The sequence below is a fragment of the Chiloscyllium plagiosum genome, unplaced genomic scaffold (genome assembly GCF_037043375.1).
Source record: "Chiloscyllium plagiosum isolate Xiang-an unplaced genomic scaffold, Cpla_swu_hap1 HiC_scaffold_16, whole genome shotgun sequence".
Classification (NCBI taxonomy): domain Eukaryota; kingdom Metazoa; phylum Chordata; class Chondrichthyes; order Orectolobiformes; family Hemiscylliidae; genus Chiloscyllium; species Chiloscyllium plagiosum.
Window position 1 is genome coordinate 64,962,669 of NW_028270154.1, and position 14,091 is coordinate 64,976,759.

General features: G+C 44.1%; 1 protein-coding gene across 3 annotated transcripts in view; it reads left to right on the forward strand.

Annotated features, from left to right (window-relative positions):
- Positions 1-14,091, forward strand: part of ccnjl (cyclin J-like) — a 270,390-nt gene that overhangs the window by 163,519 nt on the left and 92,780 nt on the right. The gene's annotated exons all lie outside the window — the stretch shown is intronic.

A 14,091-nucleotide genomic window follows, 5' to 3' on the forward strand; every position in this document is an offset into this window, starting at 1 on the left:
AGTGGGCTGAGAAATGGCAAATGGAGTTTAATATAGATAAGTGTGTGTTTGTGCATTTTGGAAAGTCAAATCAAGGTAGGGGTTTCATGGTGAATGGTAGGGCCTTAAGGAGTGTTGTGAAACAGAGGGACCTTGGAGTTCAGGTGCATAGTTCTCTGAAAGTGGAGGCACAAGTAGACAGGGCAGTGAATAAGGCTTTTAGCACACTGCCTTCATCAGTCATAGACTCATAGAATCCTACCGCATGGGGACCTTTGGCCCTAACTGGTCCATGCCAACCAAAATGTCCATCCATGCTAACCCCATTTCCCTGCACTTGGCCGATATCCTTCTAATTTGTTCCTATCCATGTATTTGTCCAAATGCCTTTTAAGTGCTGTTAATGTACCCACCTCAACCACTTCTGCTGGCAGCTCATTCCATACGTGTACCACCCTCTGTGTAAAGAAGTTGCCCTTAAGGTTCCCTTTTATTTTTCCCCTCTAAACATAAACTAATGCCCTCTAGTCCTCGATTCCCCAACCCTGGAAAAAAGACTGAGTGCATTCACCCTGCCTATGCCTTTCATAATCTTATACTCCTATAAGATCCCCCCTCAGTCTCTTATGCTCAAAAGAAAAATGTCCTACCTTGTCCAACCTCTCCCTCTGACTCAGATCATTGAGCCCAGTCAACATCCTTGTAAGTTTCTTCAGCACTCTTTCCAGTTTAATAACATCTTTTCTATAGAAAGGTGACCAAAGCTGAACACAATACTCCAAGTACGGCCTCACCAATGTCTTGCATAACTGCAATCTAACTTCTCAATTTCGATACTCAATGCCCTGACTGATGAAGGCCAGTGTGCAAAAAGTCTTCTTCACTGCCCTGTGTACCTGTGACTCAATTTGCAAAGATGATATTCCTGTTAGATATGGAATATGGAGAGAATTTCAATGTTACTTATGATTATGTCTGCAGGAAATGTGTTTGGTTTCAAATCCTACCTGTGACTCCATATTATAGAAGAGGAGGTGCTGGATGTTTTAAAAAGTGGATAAATCACTGGGACCTGATCTGGTATACCCTTGAACTTTATGGGAAGCTGAGGAAGTGTTTTCTGGGCTCCTTGCTGAAATATTGGTATCAGGTGAAGTGTTAGAAGACTGGACGTTGGCTAACATGGTGCCACTTTTAAGTAAGCTGGTAAAGAAAAGCCAAGGAACTATAGATCAGTGAGCCTGATATCAGTAATGGGCACGTTGTTGGAGGGGATCCTGAGGGACAAGATGTACACGTATTTGGAAAGGCATGGACTGAGTAGGGATAGTCAACATGGCTTTGTGTGTGGGAAATCATGCCTCACAAACTTAACTGAGTTTTTTTGAAGAAGTAACAAAGAGAATTGATGATGAATGGTGGATGAGATGTATATGGACTTCAGTAAGGCATTTGACAATGCCAATGGTAGACTGGTTAGTACAATTAGGTCACATGGAATACAGGGAGAACTAACTATTTGGATACAGAGCTGGCTTGCAGGTAGAAGACAGAAGGTGGTGGTGGAGGGTTGCTTTTTAGACTGGAGGCCTGTGACCAGCATTGTGCCACAAGGATCAATGCTGGTCCACTACTTTTTGTCATTTGTATAAATGATTTGGATCAAGTATGGTTAGTAAGTTTTCGGATGATACCAAAATTGATTGTGTAGTGGAGATGGGACCTTGCTCAGTTAGACTGGCAGGCCAAGAAGATGGAGTTTAATTTAGATAAATGTGAAGTGCTATTTTGGAATGGCAAGTCAGGGCAGGACTTGCACACATAATGGTAAGGTCCTGGGGACTGTTGCTGAACAAAGAGACCCTGGAATGCAGATTCATATATCTTTGAATGTAGAGTCGCAGATAGCCAGAATAGTGAAGAAAAGTTTTGGTATGTTTGCCTTCATTTGTTAGTGCGTTGACAATAGGAATTGGGGGTGTCATGTTACAGTTGTACATTAGTTAGACCACTTTTGGAATATTGCATTCAATTCTGGTCTCCCTGCTATAGAAAGAATGTTGTCAAACTAGAAAGGGTTTAGAAAGGATTTACAAGGATGTTTCCAGGTTTGGATGGTTTGAGCTATGCAGAGAGGCTGAATAGGCTGAGGCTGTTTTCCCTGGAGCATTGGAGGCTGAGGGGAGACCTAATAGAAGTGTGTTGTTTATATTTCTATTGTGTAATATGTATTTTAGAGCTATGCAGTACAGGGGAATTTGAGTGCCCTGTTACATGAATCACAAAAAGTTTGAACAGATTCAGACTTCCATCATTTGTTATGGCCTTAGCAATATCCCTTCCAATAATGGCCTGCATCATCAAATCCGAGAGCAGGTAACTATCCGTATCTTCTTCTAGTTAGCACCCATGGCCTCTGATTATTTATCACCTGCCTTGCAAAGCAAAACAAACTATGTTAGTGAGTGTCATGCAATTACTTGGGCAATATGGCTATTGCAGTTAAATTATTGATAGCATGTGTAAGCTATGTAATGTGGCTGTGCCGTTTTCAGTAGTATTTTGTGTGTGAAGGTGAAGTGCAGTGCATGAATGTTAGGTATGAATCCTGATGTGATAAGTTAAATAGTATCTGGCACTGCTGGTGCAATTGACAGGGTGTGGTATCTGAAGATTCATTTACCGACATTGAGGTCAATGAACTCCGTGTGGCACTGCATCTGGGTCCTGGAGGTTGCACTTCTGTCATTGAGTATTGTGGTCACCTGCTCCCAACAGTCTTTCACTGTATGTCTTTAGGGTCAATTGGCCCCGTGCAGATGTAGGATCTCTTCTCCGTGATTTCAAGATTTCCAGTGCAGCATCCAAAAAAACCTAGATCTCACTGTTCCCCCATTCTTCACTTTTTCCCAGATTAGTTTTAGTTTGTGTAGGATTCCTAGCTCCAGCCACAATGCATGCTCATCCGAGCATGCCTTAGGCTCATCTGAGAGAACGAGATCTTTCTGGACAGGACCTTCAGCGAGGTTATTACGCCAACCATACCAGAAGAGAGCAGAAAAGAGAAGACGATGAGGAAGGCAGAGAGGAGACAGTTGCAAGAGACCGCGATAGGAAGTACATGTCAGGAACAAGTTGAATCTTTTGGAAACAGTAGAGGCAGATGATACTGCCAGTCCGCGAGGCGGTCAGGTCTGTCAATCAAAAGTTGGCATGGAGGCAGAGCCGAGGAGTCAGACATCGCACAGAGCCGTGGTGATAGGGGACTCCATAGTGAGAGGAACTGAATGGGGTTTCTGTGGCAACTGGCAGGATTTAAGGATGGTGTGTTGCCTTCCTGGTACCAGGATTAAGGATATCGCAGACAGAGTGCAGGAAATCCTCAAGGGCGAAGGTGAAGAGCCAGAGGTAGTGGTACATGTCAGCACAAATGATGTCCGGAAGAAGAGGAGGAACATACTACAGCGGGACTTCGGAAGAAGGCTGAAAAGCAGGACGTCCAGAGTGGTTATCTCTGGTTTGCTTCCAGTTCCTCGGGCTGGAGAGGCCAGAAACAGGAAGATAATGGACTTGAATGTGTGTCTGGGGAACTGGTGCAGGAAGCAAGGATTTAAATTCTTGGATCATTGGGGTATGTTTTGTGGTAAGTATAAATTATACAAAAGAGACGGTTTGCACCTTAATAGGTTGGGGACCAGCATTCTGGCAGGCAGGTTTGCTACTGCAACACAGCTGGGTTTAAACTAAATAGCGGGGGGAGGGAGGGGACAAACTGGATGTTTAAGAAGGAAATTGAAGGGAAGTCAAGAAAGACAACGGTATCAATGAAGGAGAAAACTCAAAAAGGGATCATGCCGTAAGGTTGAGTGAAATTTGGGTTGATAGGAAGGGTGAGAGCAGTAACAAATTAAAAATTCTATATATGAATGCATGAAGTATTAGAAATAAGATGGATGAGCTTGAGGCTCTTTTGGAAATTGGCAGCTACAATATTGTGGGATAACTGAGACGTGGCTTCAAGTGGACAAGGCCTGGGACATGAATATTCAAGGCTACACATGCTATCGTAAGGGCAGACTGATGGGCAGAGGGGGTGGGGTGGCCCTGTTGGTAAGGGATGATATTCAGTCCCTTGCACGGGGGGACCTAGAATCAGGGGATGTCGAGTCAATATGGATAGAGCTGAAATTCTAAGGGTAGAAAGACCCTCTTGGGAGTTATCTACAGGCCCCCAAACAGTAGTATGGATGTAGGGTGTAAGTTGAATAAGGAGCTGAAATTGGCCTGTCACAAAGATGTTACTACAGTTGTTATGGGGGATTTCAACATGCAGGTAGACTGGGAGAATCAGCATGATATTGGACCTCAAGGAAGAGACTTTGTGGAGTGCCTCCGAGATGGATTCTTAGAACAGCTGGTGCTGGAGCCTACCAGGGAGAAAGCAATTCTGGATCTGGTATTGTGCAACGAACCAGAATTGATCGGGGACCTCGAAGTGAAGGAGCCATTAGGAGGTAGTGACCATAATACAATAAGCTTCAATCTGTAATTTGAATGGGAGAGGGTACAATCGGTAGTGACAATATTTCAGTTGAATTAAGAGAACTATGGAGCTATGAGGGAGGAGCTGGCCAAAGTTCAATGGTGCAATACCTTAGCAGGGATGACAGTGGAGGAACAATGGCAGATATTTCTGGGTATAATGCAGAAGATGCAGGATCAGTTCATTCCAAAAAGGAAGAAAGATCCTATAAGGAGGCAGAGGTGGCCATGGCTGACGAGGGAAGTTAAGAAACATATAAAGTCAAAAGAGAAAAAGTATAACATAGCAAAGATAAGTGGGAAAACGGAGGACTGGGAAGCTTTTAAAGAACAACAGAGGATTACTAAGAAGGAAATAAGCAGAGAAAAAAATGAGGTACGAAGGTAAACTGGCCAAAAATATAAAGGAGGATAGTAAAAGCTTTTTTAGGTATGTGAAAGGGAAAAAAATGGTTTAGACTAAAATTGGGCCCTTGAAGACAGAAATAGGGGAATATATTACGGGGAACAAAGAAATGGCAGAAGAGTTGAATTGGTACTTCAGATCTGTGTTCACTGGGGAGGACACAAGCAATCTCCCAGAAGTAATTGGGGGCGGCACAGTGGTTAGCACTGCTGCCTCACAGTAACAGGGTCCCAGGTTCAATTCCAACCTTGGGCAACTGTCTGTGTGGTGTTTGCATTCTCCCTGGTTTGCGTGGGTTTCCTCCGGGTGCTCGTGTTTCCTCCCACAGTACAAAAATGTGCAGGTTAGGTGAATTGGCTATGCTAAATTGCCCATAGTGTTAGGTGAAGGGGTAAATGGGTCAGCGTGTGTACTTCAGAGGGTCGGTGTGGACCGGTTGGGCCAAAGGGCCTGTTTCCACACTGTGTAACCTAATCTAATTATCTTGTGGGCGGCACAGTGGCACAGTGGATTCCTCCCACAATCCAAAAATATGCAGGTTAGGTGAATTGACCATGCTAAATTGTCCGTAGTGTTAGGTGAAGAGGTAAATGTAGGAGTATGGGTCTGGGTGGTATACACTTCGGCGGGTCGGTGTGGACTTGTTGGGCTGAAGGGCCTGTTTCCACACTGTAAGTAATCTAATCTAATCTAAACTCATGTGGGCGGCACAGTGGTTAGCACTGCTGCCTCACAGCGTCTGAGACCCGGGTTCAATTCCCACCTCAGGCGACTGACTGTGTGGAGTTTGCACGTTCTCCCCATGTCTGCGTGGGTTTCCTCCGGGTGCTCCGGTTTCCTCCCACAGTCCAAAGATGTGCAGAGTCAGGTGAATTGGCCATGCTAAATTGCCCGTAGTGTTAGGTAAGGGGTAAATGTAGGGGTATGGGTGGGTTTCGCTTCAGCGGGTCGGTGTGGACTTGTTGGGCCGAAGGGCCTGTTTCCACACTGTAATGTAATGTAATCTAATCTAAAACAGTGGCTGAAGGACCTGAACTGAAGGGAATTTATATTTGCCAGGAATTGGTGTTGGAGAGACTGTTAGGTCTGAAGGTTGATAAGTCCCCGGGGCCTGATGGTCTACATCTCAGGGTTCTGAAGGAGGTGGCTCTAGAAATCATGGATGCATTGGTGATTATTTTCCAGAGTTCGATAGATTCAGGATCAGTTCCTGCGGATTGGAGGGTGGCTAATGTTGTACCACTTTTTAAGAAAGGAGCGAGAGTGAAAGCAGGAAATTATAGATCAGTTAGTCTGACCTCAGTGGCGGGAAAGATGCTGGAGTTAATTATAAAGGATGAAATTATGACACATTTGGATAGCAGTAACAGGATAGGTCAGAGCCAGCATGGATTTATGAAGGGGAAATCATGCTTGACTAATCTTCTGGAATTTTTTGAGGATGTAACTCTGAAGATGGACAAGGGAGATCCAGTGGATGTAGTGTACCTGGTCTTTCAGAAAGCCTTTGATAAAGACCCACATAGGAGGTTAGTGAGCAAAGTTAGGACACATGATATTGGGGGCAAAGTACTGACTTGGATTGAAAATTGGTTGGCTGACAGGAAACAAAGAGTAGTGATAAACGGCTCCCTTTCGGAATGGCAGGCGGTGACCAGTGGGGTACTGCAGGGATCAGTGCTGGGACTGCAGCTTTTTACAATATGTAAATGATATAAATGAAAGATGCTGGAGTTAATTATAAAGGATGACACCTTTGGATAGCAGTAACAGGATAGGTCAGAGTCAGCATGGATTTATGAAGGGGAAATCATGCTTGACTAATCTTCTGGAATTTTTTGAGGATGTAACTCTGAAGATGGACAAGGGAGATCCAGTGGATGTAGTGTACCTGGTCTTTCAGAAAGCCTTTGATAAAGACCCACATAGGAGGTTAGTGAGCAAAATTAGGACACATGGTATTGGGGGCAAAGTACTGACTTGGATTGAAAATTGGTTGGCTGACAGGAAACAAAGAGTAGTGATAAACGGCTCCCTTTCGGAATGGCAGGTGGTGACCAGTGGGGTACTGCAGAGATCAGTGCTGGGACTGCAGCTTTTTACAATATATAAATGATATAGAAGATGGTATTAATAGTAACATTAGCAAATTTGCTGATGATACAAAACTGGGTGGCAGGGTGAAATGTGAGGAGGATGTTAGGAGATTACAGGGTGACCTGGACAGGTTAGGTGAGTGGACAGATGCATGGCAGATTCAGTTTAATGTGGATAAATGTATGGTTATCCACTTTGGTGGCAAGAACAGGAAGGCAGATTACTACCTAAATGGAGTCAAGTTAGGTAAGGGGGCAGTACAAAGAGATCTGGGTGTTCTTGTACACCAGTTAATGAAGGCAAGCATGCAGGTACAGCAGGTAGTGAAGAAGGCTAATAGCATGCTGGCCTTCATAACATGAGGGATTGAGTATAGAAGCAAAGAGGTTCTTCTGCCGCTGTACAGGGCCCTGGTGAGACCACATCTGGAATATTGTGTGCAGTTCTGGTCTCCAAATTTGAGGAAAGACATTCTGGCTATTGAGGGAGTGCAATTCCTGGAATGGCGGGACTATCTTATGTTGAAAGATTGGAATGACGGCTTGTATACCCTTGAGTTTAGAAGACTGAGAGGGGATTTGTTTGAGACGTATAAGATTATTAAAGGATTGGGCACTCTGGAGGCAGGAAACATGTTTCCGCTGATGGGTGAGTCCCGAACCAGAGGGCACAGCTTAAAAATAAGGGGTAGGCCATTTAGGACAGAGATGAGGAGAAACTTCTTCACCCAGAGAGTGGTGGCTGTGTGGAATGCTCTGCCCCAGAGGGCAGTGAAGGCCCAGTCTCTGGATTCGTTTAAGAAAGAGTTGGATAGAGATCTTGAGGATAGTGGAATCAAGGGCTATGGAGATAAGGCAGGAACAGGATACTGATTGAGGATGATCAACCATGATCATAATGAATGGTGATGCAGGCTCGAAGGGCAGAATGGCCTACTCCTGCACCTATTGTCTATTGTCCCCTTTGAGGTACAGGTGTGACTTTAACCATTGATGACAAGTTACAACTGGAGCTCCGTTCAAATATGTAAAGCCATTCAATAGGGTAGTTACTGCTGCCTTAACGCAGAAATCATGATATTGAGCACCTACCCTGAAAAGACACCTTGTTGCCTGTTTCACATTGAATGTGTGTGGGACAATTTGGCATTGGAATTCCCATGGCAATGTTTGGGAGCAACCAAAGTTACCATCTCATTTTTATGGAAACGGGTTTCAAATCAGGGAAGTCTTGCAGCACAGTGGGAGTGTCTCTGCTTCTGACCCAGAAGTTCTGGGTGCAAGTCCCAATCTAGGACTTGATGGTCAAGGAATGTGCATTGATAACATGGCTAAACTGGTTAAGGATCAACTTGTCATTCCTTTCAACATACTCCAATGGCTGACTGTAGGTGTGGGAGAGGCTACCAGTCAAACATCTGTAGAAAATAAAAATAAAACACTGCAGATGGTAGTCAAGTATAACTATTGACCAATACAGAAATCTGTGTTTCCCTTTATGACATGGTAACTAAAGAGAGAGGAGCAGTGGAGGCAGAGAATAATTACCAAAAAATGCTCCTGACAAATAGGTACAACTAAATACAATTTGTCATACCAGATCATAACTGTAACCACTAACATCTTATCTACTATAACACTTTCATTCTTACTTGATTTTTAATTTACGTTATTATTTCTGCTTCCCCATGTTTTATTATGTCTATTTAGCATTTTCCACATTGTGGGATATTATTATGCTTCACAAAACCATAAAATCTTACAACACAGAAGAAGGTTATTTGGGCAATTGTAACTATACCCAGCTTATACCCCCCAACCCTACCAATTAGTCTTCAAATACATATCCAATTTTCTTTCAAAGTTTCCTATTAAAGCTAATTCCACAACTCTTTCTGAATTTAATCTTCTGTGTGGAGACATTTTTCCTAATTACCCCTTCTAGTTTGTTGGGCAATTTATGTATGGATAAGCCACAGAACAAAATAAATTGAAGCAGCCTTTTGCATACCTTAAATTGGATTTTCCATTGTGTGGTAAGGGAGGTTATGGGATTTTATGATATTTTATATATAGGTAGATTATACATCAAAGATATTAAGTTGTAATTTTTGAATGTGCATTATCTTAACCAAAGATAACATTGCTGTAAATATGCAAGGAAGAAGAGAAAGTGCAAGGACTTTGTGGAAGCTATGTCTCCATGAGTAGGTTCCCACTTGCAAAAGTTTTGTGTTTATAACTAACATCAATGTTGGTGTTACAGTTGATAGACCATTACTCAAGTTGCAACATATCAGAATAGAAAGATGTAATGACGTTGTAGGCTATGAAGTTAAGTATAATTTACATGGATTCACTGACACCATCAGTTCAGGTTTTCATTTATTCATATATGTTTTAAAATAAAATTATCTCTAAATCTATCCAGCTTTTTTTAAATTTTAAATAAAGCCCTCTGGTGACTGTTATGTATGTCATGGAAATTAAATTGTCTTGACTCAACTACTAGCAAGAGCAACCAAAAAGAGCTTTATTAATTTTAACCTCTGCATTGCAGAGGAACCATAGGTTCCTTATACTGTTTCTTATTCACCTTATACTGTTTCTTATTCACCTTATACTGTTTCTTATCACTCTCTCAAGGACAAAGACTGTGAAGATTTGAGTTGTTATTCTTTTCATTCCCTTGTTGTGGACGTGCTGTTCTTATATTTTTCTCTTGTTGAATGTTTACAAAGTTCTGCAGAGACAAGCTGTTCCCTGACTGCAGACTTCAGCAAGGTTGCAAAGTGTCAGAAAGTTTTACATTTACAAGCATTGTCTTTCAGATTTCAGAGTAAATGGATTTCAGAGTAAATGTTAAGATTAGATTAGATTCCCTACAGTGCGGGAACAGGCCCTTCGGCCCAACCAGTCCACACCGACCCTCCGAAGAGTTACCCACCCAGACCCATTTCCCTCTAACTAATGCACCTAACACGATGGGCAATTTAGCATAGCCAATTCACCTGGCCTGCACATCTTTAGACTGTGGGAGGAAACTGGAGGACCCGGAGGAAACCCACGCAGACACGGGGAGAATGTGCAACCAGTCCACACAGGCAGTCGCCCAAGGCTGGAATTGAACCTGGGACTCTGGTACTGAGGCAGCAGTGCTAACCACTGAACCACTGTTCCACCCTATTTATTACTTTTGTTAACAAATTAATTTTGTTCATTTTCCATTACATTTTCCCCCTTCTTGTCATTTTATGACAACCAGGACAACAAAAAAAAGAGCCTGATTAAAAACAAATCTATAGAGCCAGATAGCTAAAAATCAGTGATCTTAACAGTTGTCTGTGTTGTAAGGAGCATTTTAACTGATCGCAGCCAACTCTTCGTTTTCCAGTTTTTCCTCCTGACGTCTTTCACCACTATCCAGTCTCCAAGGTCTAGATCATGCAGCTTCCCTTCTGCTGGTTGCAGTAGTGCTGCTTTCACTTGATTCTGTATTTCAGACAAAAGTGTAGAGAATTTCATATAGTAACACAACATCTCATCCTCACAGTGGCCTTTTATCTGTCTTACCTTAGGTCTCGGGCTAATTCCTGTGTTGGGTGGCCTACTGAACAAAATCTCAAATGGGCTAAGATTAGCTCTTCCTCTCCTCCTAGATCTCATATACATTAGCACAATTGGAAGTGTCTTTGTCCATGCCACCTTTAGTTCCTCACAACATTTTGTCAATTTATTTTTTAAGGTAGCATTTTCTGTTTCCACTGCCCCACCGCTCGCTGGGTGGTAGGCACAGTGTTGTCTCATGTTTATTCCCAAATAATCACTGATCTTGCTGTAAGGCATTATGGACAAAAAAGGTAACTGGGATACTTTCCACATATAACAAAGAGGTAGGCGTTGACTTATATGCATCATCATTGTACTGAACATATGGTCCACGCTCTGCAACCTCAACACTCATTATGGGGTGGGACTTGTTTCAGTGCCCATAAGGTTAGTAGAAGAGATTAGCATAAGCAAGTCTTCATTGCCAAGCATAAGGGAAAGAGGCTTACACGTACCTTGTGGGCTGCCCACCTCCACCTCAGCCTTCCCCTGTCAGTCACCCTGCTGTCCAGCCTCCAGGGCCAATTGAGGCTGTCTGTGTGGGCACTGTCTCGCCCAGTGGTCCATTGCTCCACAAACAAAGCACCCGCCAGATCTACCTCTGCCAGCGCCTCTTCTGCTAACTTTTTCTGCAGCACCTCTCTCCAACGGCTGGGCGACCATCTGCATCATAGTAAGCTGAGCTTTATGCGCTTTTTAGATTCTGCTTATCCTTCTCTTGGGTAAGCAATTTTTCAGCATGTATCACATGCTGTTCTATCAAATTCAGCTTTCCTGTCTTCTGGGTAATACATGTGTCCTTTATCTTCTTCGCTATTTTGTCCTTCATCCCATTGATGTAGCTGTTCCTCAGATGTGCTTCATATGGTATGATCTCGTCGGGTGGTCTCAGTCCACTATGGACGTTATGGACTTCAGTGAGGCACGTAAGGTACAGGGACACTGTCTCACCTTCTCGTTGTTTACACATTGCTATTTTAGTCATGTCCATTTGCACTGGGAATGCCTCCCTACAGGCGGTCGCCAGCGCTGCAACAAAAGCATTAAAGTCTCCGTTCTCTTCTGCTTGTGGGTCAGTTGATCTGGTATGGACGTTTATGGCTGGCCATCTATACTTGATTTTGGTGACATCGGCGCCCAGTTTTCGTCCCAGAAAACGTCTCATCTCGTGTGATGTCGGACGGAACTCAGTACAGAACTTTGTCACTTCTTCAGCAAACTTATTACCTCCAACCTCACGTGGGTCAGGCAACTGCCCATAGGCACTTTCCAAATCCTTCATGGTACATGGTTGATGGACCAGCACAGGGCACCCTTCTGGGCCTGCAACTTCAACCATTGGTGCTTGCAGAACTACCTGGTAAGATGATCGTATGTCAAACCCGTCACCGTCTGACTCATCGTCCGTCGTCGGAAGATCACAAGCAGGCCCTGAATGCTTTTCCGTCTTGGATTGGCCGTTTTCATTTTGGGCTTCTTGCTTTAGTTGGTTGCGGGTACAATTTGCTATCCAGCAGACCCTGAGGCAGTGGCCACTGACTTGGAACCTTCGCCAGGCGGATCTCGTAGGGGGCTGTCGGTCTCGGAGGGCAGTCATCAAGGTCAGTATCTGAAACAGAATGAAGACCCAGTACAACTTGTCAGGCTGTTTTCCACGCATGTCTGCATGTGTGCTGGTGTTTGTATGTGTATTTGATCTATCCTTTACTTGAGATTTCCTTTCTCTGATAGAAGCCTCAGCCTTCCACATGATATAAGCACTCCAATTCACAGGTTCTATTTTTCCCTTCCTTTTCTCCTTCTCTCTTGATCTCAATATTTCCAACTGTCTTTTACTAAAACTTCCTCTCTCCGGAAAACGGTATTCCTTAATCCACAATTCTAACTGCTTCACAGACTCTGGGCCATACTTATTTTGCATATATTGTATTTTTGGTTGACCATTTCAAGTCCTCTGTGGACCCTCTTTTAGTTTGCTCTTGCTCTCTTGCAGTACCATTATCCTTCTCCCTTTGACTTGCTTTTTACCTCCGGAGGTCCTCTCTCGCAATGGGTGCATCTGCCTCAATGCCTTGGTTTTCGTAAACCAAGAAACCACATACCCAGTAGGTCTTTGGCGAGTCCAACTCAGCCAGCGGTGGTTCCAAGCCTAAAACCACCCTTAAACTGACTGTCTCTTAAACACGCTAGAGACCGCAATCCCCTTCCCTTGGGTTTTGCTCAAATACCACGCGAGAGTTTACTGAACCCTTTTCCTGATCGTTTATTCTCTTAGAACGAGTCTCTATGTACCCCGACCCTACCCAGTTCAGACCCCAGCGCCGGGGCGATCCACAGATTCCCAGTCCTCTCACGTAAAAGGGCCAATTCAGCGCTCAAGATGAAATGAAAGACCTTCAAGGCGCTGGCACCTGCGCCTCCTGGGAATCCTCAGAATCTCACCCAGTCGCAGGATCCCGGAACAAGCCCCCAAGTTTACTGTCATGGAAATTAAATTGACTCGACTCAACTACTAGCAAGAGCAACCAAAAAGAGCTTTATTAAGTTTAACCTGTGCATTGCAGAGAAACCACATGCACTTGACAAAAATGCCTTGTGCAAGGGCTCTGAGCATAATTCAGGTATACGTCTTATACTGTTTCTTATCATGCTCTCAAGGACAAAGACTGTGAAGATTTGCGTTGTTATTCTTTTCATTCCCTTGTTGTGGACATACTGTTCTTATATTTTTAGGTAAAAACAAGGACTGCAGATGCTGGAAACCTGAATCTGAATTAGAGTCTGGAAAAGCACAGCAAGTCAGGCAGCATTAAAAGAAACAGGAAAATCGACGTTTCGGGCAAAAGCCCTTCATCAGGAATAGAGGCAGGAACCTGCAGGGTGGAGAGATAAATAAGAGGGCGGTGGGGGTGGGGAGAAAGTAGCATAGAGTACAATAGGTGAATGGGGGTGGGGATGGAGGTGATAGGTCAGAGAGGAGGGTGGAGTGGATAGGTGGAAAGAAAGATAGGCAGGTAGGACAGGTCATGGGGACAGTGCTGAGCTGGAAGGTTGGAACTGGGGTAAGGTGGGGGGAGGGGAAATGAGGAAACTGGTGAAGTCCACATTGATGCCCTGGGTTGAAGTGTTCTGAGGCGGAAGATAAGGCATTCTTCCTCCAGGCGTCGGGTGGTGAGGGAGCGGCGATGGAGGAGGCCCAGGATCTGCATGTCCTTGGCAGAGTGGGAGGGGGAGTTGAAATGTTGGGCCACAGGGTGGTGGGGTTGATTGGTGCGGGTATCCCGGAGATGTTCCCTAAAGTGCTGTGCGAGGAGACATCCAGTCTCCCCAACATAGAGTAGACCACATCAGGAGCAACGGATGCAATAAATAACATTGGTGGATGTGCAGGTAAACCTTTGATGGAGGTGGAAGGCTCCTTTGGGGCCTTGGATGGAGGTGAGAGTGGAAATTTGGGCC